The sequence below is a fragment of the Rhipicephalus sanguineus genome, chromosome 2, assembly GCF_013339695.2.
Source record: "Rhipicephalus sanguineus isolate Rsan-2018 chromosome 2, BIME_Rsan_1.4, whole genome shotgun sequence".
NCBI lineage: Eukaryota > Metazoa > Arthropoda > Arachnida > Ixodida > Ixodidae > Rhipicephalus > Rhipicephalus sanguineus.
This window is the reverse complement of record NC_051177.1, coordinates 150,923,191-150,940,948: the sequence shown is the minus strand read 5'-3', so window position 1 is coordinate 150,940,948 and position 17,758 is coordinate 150,923,191.

The window sequence follows — 17,758 nt, the reverse complement described above, 5'->3', positions numbered from 1 at the left end:
ATATGCCGTCTTTGCATGTGTGAACACGAATAAATTCTTTTTTTTACAAGGTTCTGTCTTGAAGAGACTGCGTACATATTCTTTCACATTACTTCTGCATTCACAAATGAGCACACTTCTGAATGAAAAAAAGGTACTTGAAATGCCAGACGATCTGTTTCAGCATCAGTTGGCCCTTTGAAAAGGAACAGTATGGTGGATGTGCAACAAAAGAGCACAGTGCCCACAAGTTGTGCGTGAAGCAAAAGGCGAGCCGTGTGTTGTTATACAGGAAGTCAGGAGACAAAAACTTGGTGTGCACTCCCAGTCATAGAGCAATAACGGTCAGAGTGTTCGTGATTAGAGGACGATCAGCAGTAACAAAAACAATACCAAACCCTTGCTTTCAAATGAATTGGATATAGCACTCAGCCGCCGAGTACAGTGCGTTATATTGATAGTTGCTAAATGAAAAGTTCCTATGTACCGCCATATAAAAATGACCCAGTCATGTGTAGTGACGTTGTGGGAAAGACCTGGTCATACAGCATGTGATGAAACCCAGGAGAAATTTATTATTACCAGAAAATTTAACTTCGAAACGTTTTCTTCTACTTGTTAGGTAACATCTTAGCAGGTAAGAAGTCGCGCTGCTGAACTTCATTCAGCACATGGGTCGGTTCCTGCTGACAGCGAACACATCTCCATGAGGGTAACATGCAGGATCACTGCTGTACTTATATTGAGATTCAAGTTAAAGAGCCACAGGTGGTCAAGATAAATTCAGTCCTCCACTGCAGTGTGGTTTATCATGGTTTTGGCACGGAAAACCCCATATATTATTATTACTTCTTAGGCACATGTTTCTCACTGAAATGACACTTGCCTAGTTCTGTTGTCAGTGGTGCAGTTAGCCAAATAGTGGATTACCGTTGCGGACAGCTTGTCCAGGAATAGATGTGGAGCGTGATGACCTTCCTTGTCTAAGCAGTGGCTGGGGGTCATCACTGACAACACTGCCATGCTCACTATTGTAATCGCTGAAATCATGAACACTTCTGTCACCTTCTGCGATGCAAAGGCAAGTGCAACATTGCACATGCTGCAGCAACGTGAGATTGCACATTCTGATTCTTAATGGAGGGTACAGCACTGCTGAACGCAGCGAGAGCAGCTCTTCATTAGCCCAATACAAAGCTTCATTACAGACTGCGCTGCAGCATGTGCGGTGTAGCACTTACCTATTTAACACTGTTTCTGAGAGAACAGCCTTGGAGAGGTGTCAGGAGCCATGGTCCTGGTTTGTAGCCTCCGTGACTCTGTCACCTGCACAAATACAAGTGGTGTGTTGTAAATACTACTTCAATGTAAGGGATCCACAAGGCTGAGCCACACAAAGATAGCAATGATAGAATGATCTACATGATGTAATGCTATACACATCACCAGTCTGACTTACCCGTACTATGCGAAGCATGACTACTACAAATGGGTTGTCAGGACAATGTGAGTCATCTGTCGATATTATGTAGCGGATAACCGATAGCTGCAAGATGACACACATGCAGCGAGCGACATCCTCTCAGTTGTCACAGTTACCAAGTACTTGGAGCTAATCAAACAGGGCATTAGCCATAACGCGAGCAAATATTCCGTTAGCTCAAACTGTGAATATCCCAACTTTTTGTTCTGCTCACCTAAAGGCCAGAAGGTACGGCCGCGGCAATCCGGGCCCCTTCGATGCGCTCACGAAGCCGCGCTGTCCGCCAGACGTGGGCGTCGTAGCCTGAGCCCAGACACAGTGGTTCACGGCAGGATTCCGATGTCTGCGTCGCAGATCTGACGAAAGCGTGAACCACTGTGAGCCACATTTCGCTACGCGGACATGCGCTCGAAAGGATGGGAAGACCGATACTTACTAGCATGACAATGTGGGCATAATGCCCTTTGCGGGGATAAAATGCCGCCTTGTGATGGTCGCCCTTCGGTGCAATAATGATGACGGCAACGCTGCCGTCCACGCATCCGATGACGCCGGCAGCCGTAGGAAACACTGAAGGCCCCCATTTCATCCGGCGTACACGGGAAGTGAACCCACTTGTTAAGGATCCCGGCGTGCACGATTACCTCCGCCACAACATCGCACACAGTCTGCTCACCGCAGCTTGCATGATGACAATAGTATCCTCGCTTCCAAACGAGGCTTGAAAGCTGCCACTCGCGAAAAACCGAAGGCCGCACAACACCCACAGGCTGCACCGACAGCGAAGTCGGTCGCGCCGTCGCGCGCCTTCCTCGGCCACTTCGTCGCACAACCGCCGCACCTTCCTTTCTTCGGGCGAAAGTGACGGCGAACTCTTTCATCGACTGGCATGTCGAACGCGTCGTCGGGCGCTCACGGCGCCCACGGTGCTGCCGAGCCGCCGAGCGATCGCCGCCAACAACACGAAAAAGCTCGCCGGCACCGCCATGTTTGCTATTCCGTCGAAACGGGGCCACTCGCAGATTGTTCCGCGCTTGGACGGAACCGATTCCGTATATTTTAGCATAATGAGCGCGTACTCGTCATTTTGACGTCACCAAAATTTGGGCTTCCGACACGTCACTTGAGTGACAGCTGAAACGACCAATCACAGGGCGCTAATGGCGGCCAAAACGGAATACGGAACACGGAACAGCGATTCATTATACGGCCGTAGTATGGCGAGGGTAAAGAAGCAACTGACTCTAGAAAAATAAGCGACGCGGCTAGAGAAATAGTGGAAAGCTGCTCGAGCATGGGCCCAACGACGACGTGCCGATCCCGAGTTCCGAGCAAAGGAAGCCGAGGCTAAGCGACCGCAAAAAGCGGAAGACCCGTAGTTTCCATCTAGGGAGGTGGCTTCATGACTACGCTACGACAAGGCTCATCGGGGGGAAAATCGCTTGGCATCCCAGCACTGCAGAGAATCCGACCTTGGCTTGCTTTCCCTGGAAAACTTCCGTGGCCGAGAAACAGTAACTACAGCCTGACCCGACGGATAGTTTAGTAGCATGATATTGTCATCGCCATACAACAGCTAAAATAGTACTCGGCCAAAGACACCATGAAGCTAAGCAAAGGCCACCAGCTCCGCTCTTTTTTAAACACAAAAGTGTCTGATATCGATATAGCATACACTAAAAAACCGAAACACAATTTCACCTACTAGGAATATATGCTGCTGTTTTCCACATTTTTATTAGAGAATGTGCGTTGCAACCAACATCTAAGAAGACGTGAGGACTTCGCGCGACACGCTCAGCGCTAGTTATGAAAAATTTATTCACGATACCTGACAGAAAAACAGGGTCAACCTACAGAGCTGAGGAGAGAGAGAGAGAAAGTTTGTTTCCTTGACCAGGCCGTTTACGCCCGGTGGGTTTCGATTGTCACAGTAGTACTGTCTCAAATTTGCGTACAAGCTAGGCTATCGTTCGTTCAGAAAACCATTTTTTGCAATTTATCACAAAAACAAAGATAAAAAAGCATTTGTAATCTTATTCAGATGCACGAACCGGTGTGCACTGGCGCTTAATGGCACCGTATGGTAGGCAAATTTTCGGTCTCATCAGAATTTTGTATCCCGCAGCATGCATTCAGTGCAGTTGGCAAAACATCCCTTACCAGCCTTTCCTCTGCTTGCACTGTTCTCTCCTTTCCACGAGCGAAAGAGAAATACAAGTGCAGATACAACTAAACAGCGGAAAAGTCCACCGACAAAGAAGTTGACAATCAAAAGGAAGCACTTCTCTGATGACGGTGATTCTAGCCCCTAGCCAACGCTAGGGGATTGGCTAATAATTGGAAAGCTGTATTTATAGTTGATATCCTTGAGTAATACTTAAGGATAAAAATGAAAATAAAAAGAAAGCATACGAAGGAGAAACTACAAGCATCGTGCAACATTGCAATTAGAAAATACGGATGAATATTTAAATTAAACAATAGAATTTAGGATAGTGATAGTAGAACTTTGCTCAAAATCAACCTGTATCTCTTGAGTAAGAGCATATAAATAAGTGCTGTAACACAAGTAAGGGTGCGAAATTTGGTGTCGACCAGGGTGTCGGAACGAAATGTTTTTCGTTTCGGTTTTAGTTTCGTTCCACCGCAAAAAGTTCCGTTCCGTTTCTGTTCCGGAACGAAAAAAAAATGTTCCGTAACGGTTCGTAACGGTTTTTTTAATGGAAAAATTTGAAGTTAACGTAATCGTAACGAACATTGGATTTGTGATGTAGTTACTTGCCCTGCTCTTAGGAAAATGGGACAAGGGTAAAATACGTTCTTCAGAGGAGCGCAAGTAACTGTACCACGAATCTCTGCCAACTAGCACAAACCAGTATTAATTTCAAAGTCATAGTATTTATTTTCTCAAAAGACAAATACGAATTTTTTAGTGGGCTCAATGCTTTGTGTCAAGGGAGTGAGCATGATCTCAGAAGCAGCCTGTCATTGAGTGTACTCTCTGATGTGCGAGACCGCTGTTCTGATAGAGATCGTCAAGCCTGCGCGAAACACGCAGCACAGTCACAACGAAAGCTGGAAGAGCGGACTTTGTAGAGCCCGCTGGAGAGTCTCTTGGGTCAATAATACAAGTACACATGCAAGGCACCCACTACGCCATAAATCATCCCAATTCTTCTGAAGTAGAGAAGTTCCCACTATGCCATTTTTCGTCATTCTTCAAGAGTCTCGTGGTACACGCTACACATCTGTAAGGCATTATGTGTGCTTTGCGCTGTGACTGATGATGATGAAGAATTATGGCTGAGCACTTTGCAGTGGGTGGGAAGCAGTGTGGCGGAATGGGCGCCTCCATTTCATTTCAATTCCATTGCGGGGAATTAGAACTTGCCGCAATTCCATTCATTTCAATTCCTCGGAATGAAAAAACTTAGCCCATTCGAACTCCGGGAATGGCCGGGCAGTTCAATTCCATCAATGTAATTCCTCCACGTAATAAAGGCATGTTGATAGTTTTATTGAGTTAAGAATGAACGCCCTATAAAGCTGATGTCATCAGATGCATTAAGAACTGCAAGAGTACGCAAAACAGGTTACCGAGGTCGAGGGATAGTAGCTTGGTTACATATCTCGTGCAGTACAACCACCCTACTAATTCCCATGGGGGCAGTTCTCCCGCTACCTATAGTATTTGCATGGTCAGCATGTTTGAACGAATGGTGGTGTTTTAATATTGTTTATGCTTAAATGTGTTAATGCTAAAATGACGACGTAGCGTATTTTTACGCTGACAAAAGTAGTATTCAAGAAGACTAAGCAGTTTTGCCACGCGTCTGGAGCGGTTGTGAATATGGAGAAAAATAAGATTTGGTTAATGAGGAATAAGACCCTCTAGATCTGCTGGTATTAGTTGGAACAGTGCACCGCTCGGGCACCTTGTGCCTTTGTATCGAATACGGAACACTGGGCCGCACTGCTCGTCAGCACTCACGCTTGTCAAGCGCTCCTCGCAAGCATAGAAGCACTAGCGTGGCACTGTGGTGGAAGACCCGACTGCCACGCAGAGGGCGCGGGTTGAAATGCCATCCAATCCTATATAATTTGTTTCTCATTTATTTTTTTTTATATCACGCGATATCGGTCACGGACACCAGCGGCGGTGGACAACTATGGCGCGAAAATCAGCTGTTGTGATCTCATAACAGCTTTCGCTGTAACAAACTTCAGCGCCGACAATGCCCTCTGTACGCTGGCCTGCGTGACAGGCGCGCAAAAATCCACTTGCGTTAATATAAACATCTCTGCAGGGGCGTAGCCAGAAATTTTTTTCGGGGGGGGGGGGGGGTTCAACCATGTTCGTGCGTGCGTTTGTATGTGTGTGTATATATATACGCAAACAAAATTGAAAAATTTCGGGGGGGGGTTTGAACGCCCCCAACCCCCCCCCCCCCCCTTGGCTACGCCCCTGCATCTCTGGTTGCCACTGTTTTGTTTTTCGCACAATTTCAACATATCTTTGCTTTGGTATCCCTGTCTGAGGTGCGCGCTAATACCGTACACTGAGATATGCTCACATTGCACGAGTTCAGTTGCTCCGGATTGCGAAGATTTCTCGTGAACCGAAAAACGATTGAAAAAATTTCGTTTTCCCTCCGGAACGAAATAATAGATAAAGTTTCGGTTACGTTTTCGTTCCGGTCCAAAATACCGTTTTTTTTTTTCGTTTTTCGTTTTCGGTTTTCGTTCCGTTCCGACACCCTGGTGTCGACAGTAAAAGAGCATACTTTCCAAATCTAACGGCAGTAAGGAAACCCGTAATTGGAAAGAGAAAAAGAACAGGGCTTGCAAGGAAAGGCATAAGTAAAGTGTCTGCCGATTCATTTAACACCGGTAGTTTCCGTCCCGGTACCCAAACAACGCGCAGTTTTTATTGCTTCCGTTTTTCTGGATTTCCTTTACTTGTTTTTCTTTTCCCTCTTCGGTGCCGCTTATACTATATGCGCATTTTTAAAGCAAATAAATCAGTCAGCGCCTTGTTCTTTCTTCCTTTCGTAGTTTTCTTACTTTTCTCGGTAGTTGTGCTGTGGTTCAACGTGCCCTAGTGGTCCTATAAAATACCCCAAATACAAAGGGACCGGTCCGTTTGAATAGGGAAAACGGAGCTAAGTTTGAAGATTGGCGAGCCAAATAACAAATATTGGAATTTGGAGAAGTACAGTGCAGCGCCTGACATGTCATTAAACTCAAAGGATAAAGGTACGATGTGTGAAAGACTCTCTTCATCTGAGAGGCGCAGGGCTGTTGGGGGCGAGGAGTTACGGAGTCGCCTACTATCGGGCGCGCCTCTCTAGCGTACTGTAGGTGGGATAACGTCGGCGTGCTCCGCCTAAGTTTGGCTGTCGACGCTCTACGAAAATACCACGCGGAAGCCCTCTTGGGCATTTCCGTTAATACTTTCAAAACGAGGGAGGTTTTTGCAGACAAAATAATAATAATGCACCAAAAGAAGCGCAGAATTGTTTACCAGCGCTATTTGTTTACAGAATATGTACAGTGAGCATACATCTATAGCACGCTGTCGCCGCGATGCGATATCCCTCAGCAAGTTTCTTGTGAGAAAGGCCGGCAATCTCCGAGGACGAACTATGTGACACACACTCTTACATTGCTCTGTCTGTATGAATATGTGGGGGATACCAGAATATAAGCGGTCGCGCAGCCGTAGCATAACGCAGGTAATCGTTCTTGTACGTGCGTTATCAAAGCTCTTCGAAATTATTTTTTTGAAAATTGAGGAAATTGGCGCCTATAGACTTATGCGCGCCGTCAGCAATAGTTAATTTTTTTTTTTTCGTAGGTCGTTGGACGTTTCATTGTCATAATTACTCAATTGGCGTCGCGCTCTGAGTTTATCGGGCTACATTCTGCGGAGTAGCGAAGTACCAGCTATACATACGTAAGGCATTATGTGCACTTTGTTGATGGGACGACTGATGACGATGAAAAATTATGGCTGAGCCCTGTGTAGTGGGTTAGAAGCTTTAAACGACGCACTAGTTACGTTATTCGCATTGTGTGAGGCCCGGTCACTATTTCACTCTCCCATCACGCTATATGACATATGTTAACTTGAGAAAGAGAGCAAGAGAGAGGAAAAGAACTTTATTGCGACCCTGAGGAAATGGACGGCGGCCTTGTGGTTTCCCTTGGCAACCAGTACAAGTGCATATGCGAGGAACCCACTACGCTATAAGTCATATGTTTTGTGAAGTAGGGAATCGTCCACTGCGCCATTTTTCGCCAGTTTGCGGAGAACCACGTTACCCGCTAGACACCTGTAAAACCTTATGTACACTTTGTCGATGCTGTGCCTGATGACGATGAGGAAATATGGCAGAGTGCTTTGTAATGGTATGATGTACTAGAATATGGGGCAGTGTGTTCAGGAAGGAGATATGGCTGCCACAGCCGATATCTAAAGCCACGAGATGGCGCCACTACAGCATGGGCTGTCACATCGTGCACCGCTTCCGATGCGCTTCGGTGCTTTGCATACGTCGCGCTTGATAATCTAATTTTTTTTATTGCTAACCCGTCAGTGGGAAGCATATTTCCAAATTGTTGTGGTCGTGCATGCATACGAAACAAAACGAAATGCAATAAGGCTGCCAGGTACGGTCCGAAAGAAAAGGCAGCGACTAGCAGATAACAGCGAAAGAGTGAAAGCTGCGAAAACAAAACTCCGTGCAGTTTCTGTGCAACTTGGTCGATGAACAGAAACAAGGTTTAGGAAGTTAAATGGAAGAAAGGAGAATCTATGAAACCTGAAGATCCTTGTTAAAATACTTCTATAATGGATCGTAGCCCTGCACCTTGCCGTAACTTCGATTTTCTTCGTTGCACGCGCGGCACCTTTCTTGGTTCTTGTCGAAAATTGCATCGTGCAATAGAACTTATGTGGTTTTACCTGCCAAAACCAAGATGTTATCGTGATCGAGGCACGCCGAGACTCTGAAATATTTCTGACCACCTGGGTTACTTATTTGCATGTTTATATATACACGCAAGCTTACGAACACACGAACGAACATGCATAATGGGTGGTTAAGCACACCCCCCCCCCCTCTCTTCAAAAAAGAAAATTCTGGCTACGCCCCTGGAGGCCACCCCTACGCTCGGCGCGACTGCAGGGATGGAGTCACGTAGTTGCGCGCATGTGGCAAACGCGCGCTATAGGCCTAGTGCGATGCAGCTATGAACCGAACAGGCAGCGCCACCAGACGCCCGCGGCGGCAAACTTGGGATTGTCGTTTGTCGCTCCCGGGCGCGCAGTCGCGGTAGAAAAGCATGAATCCTCGCCGAAAGGACGTAAAAACGTCGTAGAAGTCCGGTGCTTTTTCGTACTTGCACAACAGCTCTAGGAACACCGTTTGGAAGCAACTAGCTTTAAAATTCTGCTGGTTACCACAGAAGTCGGACGAAATTGAAAGACAACTCTACCGCAGTTGTGCGGCGCGTAAGCAAGGCCTCAAATTCCGTCCGCAAGCGTCCTCACTCTCTTGAGCTTTTTTTTTTTCGCCTTTTATTATTTATTTTAAATGTATACACAAAACTTCCAAGGTCACAAAGAAACAGGAAGATAGCAGGCTGACAACGGCCACCTAGAGGGGCAATGTGCCTGTCTGCGTCTTCTGCTCTCACGCGTGGTTTCTTGCCAGCCAGAACGGCGAGCAGGGGTAGCCGGTGCGGAATCAGACACGCATTTGCAGCGTCCTCTTCGTTGGGAACGAAATGAGTTCGATATGGCTCAGCACACGTAGAGCATTGAAAAATTAAAAGCTCACTTCCACTCGTACGTCGTAGTCAGCGGTTTTCAATTGCAGTATGCATTATCCAATAATGTTGCAATATTCCATCGCGCACATCAATTCTTCTTTCAGACCACACACTGACCACTCGCATGCACTTTGTACCAAGCGACGAACAACTCCTTTTGAAACATGTTTTTCAATTCTTCGGAAACCGCAGAACAACACACGATCGTCGCTTCTTGTCCTCACGTTCACGCGCGGGCTGGCGATACGCTTTCCGAGCAGACGACAACCAGTGACGAACTGATGAGCGCTTGCAGTCTCACTGTCTATAAAAAGTGTGTGTGCGCGCGCCTGTGTGCGTGTGTGTGTGTTGTGAGCGTGTTTGTGTGCGTGTGGGGGGGAAGGGGTCTACTGTTCTCCGAGTGGTGTCCAAGGGACAGAACAGAACTTATTTCCGGCGCAAGCAGCTGTGCGTTCTCTGCTTTCTTCCCCTTTTTTTTCGTAGGGCTCGCAATTCGGTTTTCGGCGAAAAAAAGGACTGAGAGGTGTCTGACTTTCTTGAATGGCTTGAGGCGAAAAGGGGACGAAGTTTTGTGGAATGCTTACTTTAAGAAGAATCGCTGCATGCTGGTTTTTCGGCTACAGCTTTAAACGGCTGTAGTTTGAGAGGTTTTTCAGGCAGGAAGCAAAACGTAAGTAAACATAAGTAAGTAAACGTAAGTAGGTAAAGTTAGCGTGTGTTCGAGCACAGCGTATTTGTATACGCAGACAAAAAAAAAAGAACTACGGTTTCCGTTCTTGGGAACAGCGGTCTCCGCAACCGTCGCTGCCGCCTTGAAACATGCAGACGGGCCCGTAGGCGACAATCCTAACTGTGCGCCGCTGGCCCGACAGAGGGCGAGAGCAGTAACGCCACCATACCAGCTCCAGAGGTCTATAGCACGCTGTGGACGCTGCTCGCCATCTACTCTGGTACTAAATGCAGGTTTCAAATCAAATCAAATCAAATATTTATTTGTCGCAAAAAATATACATGCATTGGGCTTAGCATATACAGAAGGAGGTCCCATAGCTCCTGTCAGAAAATTACATCTTGATAAGTACAACAAAATGGCCACTAAAAAGCGTTAAGTAATTATTGATAGTAATAAAAACAACGCAATAATGCAACAAAAAATGCCAGTAAAAATGGTAACAAAACAACGTTCCTAATCCTTATAATAATAATAACTTAATTGTCGGGTTTGATGTGCCAAATGCACGATATGATTGTGAGGCACACCGTAGAGGAGGGCTCCAGAAACTTTGACGATCTGGTGTTCTTCAACATGCATGCACTGAGCCACTGACATCATATCGTACACGGGCCTCTAGCATTTCGCGCCCGTCGAAATACTGCCGCCGCGGCCAGGTTGTTGCACAGGCAAAATGAAACTACTATGGGCACCACTGCTGGACTGTAATAAAAAACTGTTTATTTACAGATGTATGTGCCCACTGCAGTGAACAGAAACACTGACCCTAAATTCGTGATCATTGCGAATATTTTATCAGCTCATGATCAAATGGCCGCAGTAGTACCTTTATTAACACCGATTGATTGTTGCGTGCAGCTTTTCCTTTTTTTCGGTTTGCCTCTCGCGACTTGTTCACATCCTTGACGAGAACATGAAGTCTTGTTAGTATATAAAACTTTACCGCTGCTGCCGTGAGTAGGTCTGCGTGCTGGCTGCAGCCCAGGGTACAGTCAAAGCGTTTCCTTGCAAGCCACATCGTGCACATCAACAACGCTGTTGCTTCGCAGCTCTTGCTTGCTGAAAAAATAAGTATGCCCTGTAGTTTTTATGGCATTAAATAATGCGTCAGTCTGGTAGAGAAGCCCACGTCTCTCACATAGATCTGTGAACTAACAGTTTTCACAAAACGCACTGCTTTGAACCAGGTGAAAAGGGGTGCCGTTGCCGCCGACGACTCGGCATTGCTTCGATGTCAGATGGCTAGCAGGAATTGTTGTATAAGAAAGAACTTTCGTTGATCGCGCGCGCTAACACAAGCAATAGTCACTGCACAGCAGCCGAGAATGCAAAGGTACACTACCCCACCAGCCCATGCTGCAGCAGCGCGACCTTACGAATCAGGTTTTCTTCCACGCGCGCCGCTTCACGCCATGCATGCCGAGCGGGGACGCCTGACCACACTACCCCATAATCTAGTACTCTATAGTAATGGGTTGGAAGCAGTCAACAACCCACTCGTTGCGCAATTCTCATTGTGGGACGCCTGGTTACAGAATTGGCGTTGTGTGACGCCTGGTTGTTATTTTACTCTTCTACCACTCTATATTAATAATAATATCTGGGGCTTACCGTCCCAAAACCACGATATGATTATGAGAGACGCCGTAGTGGAGGGCTCCGGAAATTTCGACCACCTGGGGTTCTTTAACGTGCACCTAAATCTAAGTACACGGGCCTCAAACATTTTCGCCTCCATCGAAAATGCAGCCGCCGCGGCCGGGATTCGATCCCGCGACCTTCGGGTCAGCAGTCGAGCGCCATAACCACTAGACCACCGTGGCGGGGCCACCACTCTATATTACATACGTTAATGTGGTTCCTTCCCGACATGAAGCCTGTATAGGGTCGTTTTGCACAGCAGATTCAAGCAGCGCCATGGCTCTGAGGTAGAATACTGGGCTTTCACGCAGAGAGCCCAGGTTCGAATCCTGTTCCATTCCTGGATATTTTTTCTTCTTTCGCGCGATAGCGGTTGCGGACACCAGCGGTGGCGGCGGCGGCGGACAACTACGGCGCCAAAAACGTCCCTTGTTGCGACCTCATAACAGCTTTCGCTGTAAGACAAGGTGTAGAGACCACAATACAAAGTTTCAATGCCCAAATTTTTTGGTAAGTTCTCCAGCAATTTTGGTGACAAAGTCTTGTCTACCACGCGAAACGCATGATACCTTTCCGAGAAGAATATACATACGACTGCGCGGAAAGCAAATAAAGTTAGGATGGGCCAACTTGAATTTGGGAGGGAACCTAAATTTGGAGTCGATAGATACGGAGGTGGGCAACATATGGGCCAGCTTGCAGGAGAAAGGCGTCATTAACAAGCCAGCGTACACGGGCGAGAGTCTCAGTGAACGCTTTCTGCTACTCACCGAACATCGCAGCCCCACGCCGAAGGAGAAATCTTCCTCGCGGAAGTGCTGGCTGCACGTGTGTGTTGTAATTGATGGCTGTTCACATTTTCTAAGGCCCGTATTCACAAACATGCCTTATGCTATCGGTTTTATGCCTTTACAGCGTTTGATAAACAAAGTAGGCCGGTATCCCTAAACAAATCTTGTAGTTACCTTTTACCCTGTTATCATTTTTGTACCCTTATAACGCATGCAGAGTGTACAGAAACTTAAGGAAAACATGAGATAAGGATAAGGTCGGTCTGTGAACACGGGCCTAAGCTTCAAAATCCAAGCTTCACGCAGCTTCTTACGCTGAGGACACGTTTGAAGGCCGACCCTGGGCTGCGTTGCGTACGTCCTGCACTGCGGCACCAAGTGCTTTCCTACCGTTTAAGACGCCTTTAAAAAAAGCGACTGCGTATTGCAGTGCTTTCAAGTTTTGTCACGCGCACAGTCGAAGCGGGAAAACTCCCCATTTAATCAGAATTACAGCGCAGATGGCACTTTAAGATTACGTTTTCAGCGCACGTTGGTGCTCCCAGAGCAGACGACGCTACAGCTGATCCTGCCTAGAACCTCATGCCGACTGTAGCGCCAGCTTTTCCAGAGGTGGGCTTCGCGCCCAATATTGTCAGCAAATAATGTGACTCACAACACGGTTGCCAGGGAGCGCAAGACCCTGGACTAGCGAATAGAGGGAAGGATGTGTTTGGAAATCAATGTGACTTTCCAGCCAGAGTCTAGGTAAGCGTCGTGCTCTCTGACTCCTGTAATGGTCGCCGTGAAAAATGGGCACAGCTGTTGGGAACCTTCCAGTTTTCCGGGCAAACTGTGTAGGGCTTGTGGCTGTCCGGCGCCAGTTGTGGGCGACGATTGGGTTCTTGGTGACTTGCTACGGGAAGGACATGCCTCTGCCAGATGCCCCAACTGTTTGCACTTGTAGTAGACTGATTGAGTTATGTCTTGGCCACTGCCGAATGCTGCGGCCCCATAGCGCGCGGAAAGGACTTCATAGTGGCGTTCTTGTTCTTCTCTGGGCAACACGGAAATGCGTTGCCTTGGCTGCGCTGTTGTAGCCGTTGTCGGTGCTGGTGCCTGGCAACTGTGCGGCTGATGTCCTAGATTGTCACTTCGAACTGACTGCGGGGGAGGCCATACCGGTGGTTTTGCACTTGCCGTGTGCTGCATATGGTGAGTGCACTTGTCCAGGCTTGTGCACGTGGATATGAAGTCTGGTATCGCCGAAGGTCGATTAGCCGCGAAGGCTGCAATAACATGCGGCTCGTTGAGGCCTTGCAGTAGGTAGTCAATTTTCTGGGCATCGGAGAGCATTACGGGGCAGTTTTGAATCTCCCGTACCTTCGCGTAAGCGTACTCCTGTAGGCTCTTGCCTAGGCCTTGTCTAATCTTGGTGACGCGTTCCTGCCGCTCGAAGAGGGTCAGTTTTGACGAGAATGCTTCCTTCAAGGCCGCGCTCCACGTTTTCCACGTCGGATGTATATGCGCATAGGCTAAATTCCAATTTAGAGCTGGGCTTTTCAGTTTGATTACGGCTGTAAGAAGAGTGGTAGAGTCGTTCCATGCGGCAAGCTGTTGTACACGACAGATGTCATTGATCTGGGCATTGCCATTTTGTGTTGAAGAATCACCGAAGTACGCTATCGACGAGGACAAGTCAGGCAGTGTGGTAATTGTTGTCGAGGGCCGTGGTAGCTGCTGGCACAGAATAGTCAGGTTTTCGAGCGTTGCGGTATCAAAGGGCAAACGCGCGTTGTCGGCGACCTCTGTGCCATCGACGCTTGACCGTGGCGTTGCTTCACGACATTGCCAAATCTCGGCTTCGAGACGCTGAACTAGCTCTTCTTTGGTACCGGTGCAGTCTAATTCGGGACGAGTCAGTTCTTCGCGGATAAGGTCAACTCCGAACCGCAGCATGGTCGCGTATTCAAGCTCTTCCTAATTAATTCCAGGCATGATGCACCGGCAGGCGACGCTCGACAAACCAGAAGGCGAGGGAGCGGAACGTCGCATATCAAACGCGGGCTTCAAGCTTTAGTCTAGTGGTTAACATTCATGGTTGTCTTGTAACGACTGTGCCTTCCATCCACGGAGGAAGAAACATTTAGGAGGCGCAACTCCGCTACTTGAGGCGACCAAATAACGTCACGTTGCCGGAGAGCCACTTCATGCTGGCGGCGTCTAGCGGCACGCGAGGGAAATGGCGCCGTTTCGGTTTCCAAGAGATCCAGCCAGCCGCGTTGCTCCCGCTTCGCCGCAGTCAACGGAGCATAGACGCGGAGCGCGTTCGGCCGCGTTCGTTTCTTGCTCAACCTTTTCCCTGCAAGACTTGCGCCCGCTTTTGCAGGCTTCAACAAAATACCTGCGTCCCATCTCAGGCTAGCAAATGCCGAAGAAGAGCAGCAGCGTTATTACAGCCACGGTCGCTACATAAAAAGAAAGGTTACTGAGAAGGCAATCCACAAAGAAAATTTGCGTGCCAGCCGAAGCAAACACCTGCTGTCGTCTGCTCACGAACGCTGCTAAAGAGAACGCGCGCTCGTGCTCGCCCAGTAGCGCTTCTTTTTCTTTTAAGGACGATAGTCTTTCTTGGGATACTTAAACGGAGAAATTTTGGTCTGTCTTTCTGTTTGGCGGCACGTCACTCGATTCAGCCACTCGGCCATAGTTGAACCACTGGCCCAAGGGCCAGCCATCTTGAACGGCTGACTAGGTTCATACTTGCGTACATTGTCGATCAAAAAGCAAACATTACGCATATCTGAGGCGCAACATCATTAGGTAAGTATTAGGTGGTGTGTTCCTTTAACAGAAAATGCATACATACGTAATTCTAAAGACCCGAGTTTCTTAAGCTGCGCTGAAAATACGACTGCGCTGAAACTTGCCTTCCTCCGTGCCCTCTGCACGAGCTCATTGTTGTGTTTCGGTTTCGGTTCTGTATTGCACTGTACGAATGCCATGGGGCGCCGCTCTGGCATTCCTGTTTTACCTAGGCGACGTGTAAATAAAAGAGTGTGTGGAGAGTACTCGTTGAGTGCGGACGTTCCTTCTGCTTCAGCGCTTCGCGCCAAACCGCATGTTCGGGCTGGCTGGCGTCTCCGCCGGTCGCGTTGGTCACCGCCAGTCTTCGCCTGCTGCTGCGCCGGGACTACCAGCCCGCAACACAGCACTCATGTTTCCCGACGTATTGCCAGATGGCGTCCATATGTCAAGCAGCGCCTCTTCTATCGTCTTTAGACGACATTTGCAGCGAAGCACGCAGACACGCGGCCAATTTTTTGGTGGTTGCAGCTTCGCTCCGCAAGGCGCCGATTGAAGTGCCTCCGTCGGCGCAGGTTATTTTTGTATCTTTGTTACGTGATCTGGACGCCCGCCGACGCCCGTTCTAACGGGAGTTTCGCCTCCTAAGTAGCGAGTTTTAGTATAGCGGGAAACGCTTACGTTAGCGTTAGCGTGCGTCTTAACGCTAACGCTAAAACGGAACGCGCTGCGTGTCAACTGGTGGTCTTTTAGTACAGCGGAAGGCATTCCCGCTAACGCTAACGCAAGCACATACGGCGCCATCTAGACATAAAAACACTAAATGCACTGTAGAATCCACGAAAGCGCCACCAAGTCGAGCTGATCCAAAGTCACCACTGTTGCGTCTCCATGTCGCGTTTGCAGAAGTGTTGAGTTCTGACACATTGGTTTCTATCGACATGCCGCGTTCGAGAATTCTTCAAGACCCCTATTACCTGGCCTTTTTAAGCTGGGACGCATCACGCGTCACATTCATGCACTGCCGCGAAAAGCATGAAGGGAAACGACGCCTGACATGTATCTGCTTGACTTGTGGCCGTATCTTGGAAAGAGGCGACTAAAGACAGCGTCGCCATCTCTGCGCTGCTACAGAAAACATGAGCGAACCTTGTAAGCAAATCTTGCTAAGCCTTCTGCAGCGTAAATCCACTCTGTATCTCAAAAACGGAGCTATTTTATCGGCGGTACACGGTTGGCGAAGCCTCATTACTCAAATCTAAATCAAATACGAACATTATTAGGGAATGAATAAGTTTAGTAATGCAGGACGACGGCTACAAAGATTCGAAGTGGACGGTTCTCGCTTCAACAGGCACCGCCATCTTGCCCTACGTACGGGATCTCTTGCGTGCGTTAGCGTTGAACGCTATATTCCAGAAATAGCGTTCGTACGTAAGAGCTCGGGCTACGTTTACGTTCTGCTCATGCGCAGTTAGGAGCACGCAACGCTAACGCTAACGCTAAATCCTTGCGTTTGCTGTTATCCGCTATACTAAAACTCGCTAATATTTCTTCGTCCGTGGTTCCGTCACAAGCGAAGTGAATAGCGAGATGCAGTAAAGGCGATAGTCTCTTGAGACGCGAGTCGTGTATGGCGTGGGTGCAACTGCAAACGCGGTCTGAAAGGCGAAGGGCTACTGACCAGCATTCTTGTGCTGCCGTGGCTGGCTGGTTTCACAAAGGTCCGGCGTCGACTGCGCCAAATGTGAGGATTGGGCTGTTCACAAAGAGACTCGCTATTTAATAAACAAACTATTTAATTAGGCTAAGTTGTCATACACACATTATGACATACGTCTTCACACACCAGTGTCCATGACTCGACAGCTCAGCTCTTCGCACTGCGACGCAGAGGCGGACCCCGGAAGCGCAAACAAACTGTGGCCGACTGTTTGGCTGGTTCCCGCTAAGCGCGCTAGTACGTCGCTCACGCTCCAAACGTCCACTCAGCTGCAGAATTTTTCCAGGCATCGCATACCAGTCCTAGGCTGTTTCCACACACACGTGCAGCATCACGAGAAGCAAGCTCACGACACATTATACGTGACAGCGTACGGTACTCCGCTGCTGGCCCTCAAAGCCATCCAGCAATTCGCACTCCAGATCGACAGCGCATTTCTGACGTGTCGTCTTGCTACACCACTTTCTTCGTTGCTTCCCGCAGGTGTACCTCCGTGGTTCGAGCACCTGGCTGGCGGGGCCCTGGGACGTGTCAAAGACTACGTCCACCGGGTCAAGAGGGCGGCAGGATATCGTGCCAGTGTCCGCCAAGCTGCATCGAATGTCTCTGGCGCTACTACAACAGGTGGCCAGGGAGCTGGGCCGGCTCGAAAACGACGGCGTCATTGTCGACAACACCGATGACTTTGCTGTCCAGTGCGACCCTGCCCCTGCTGAAGCACAGCTTCAATGGCCTGCAGCCCAAGATTGTCACTTGTGACCTCGGAAGGAAGGTCCTGCACATTC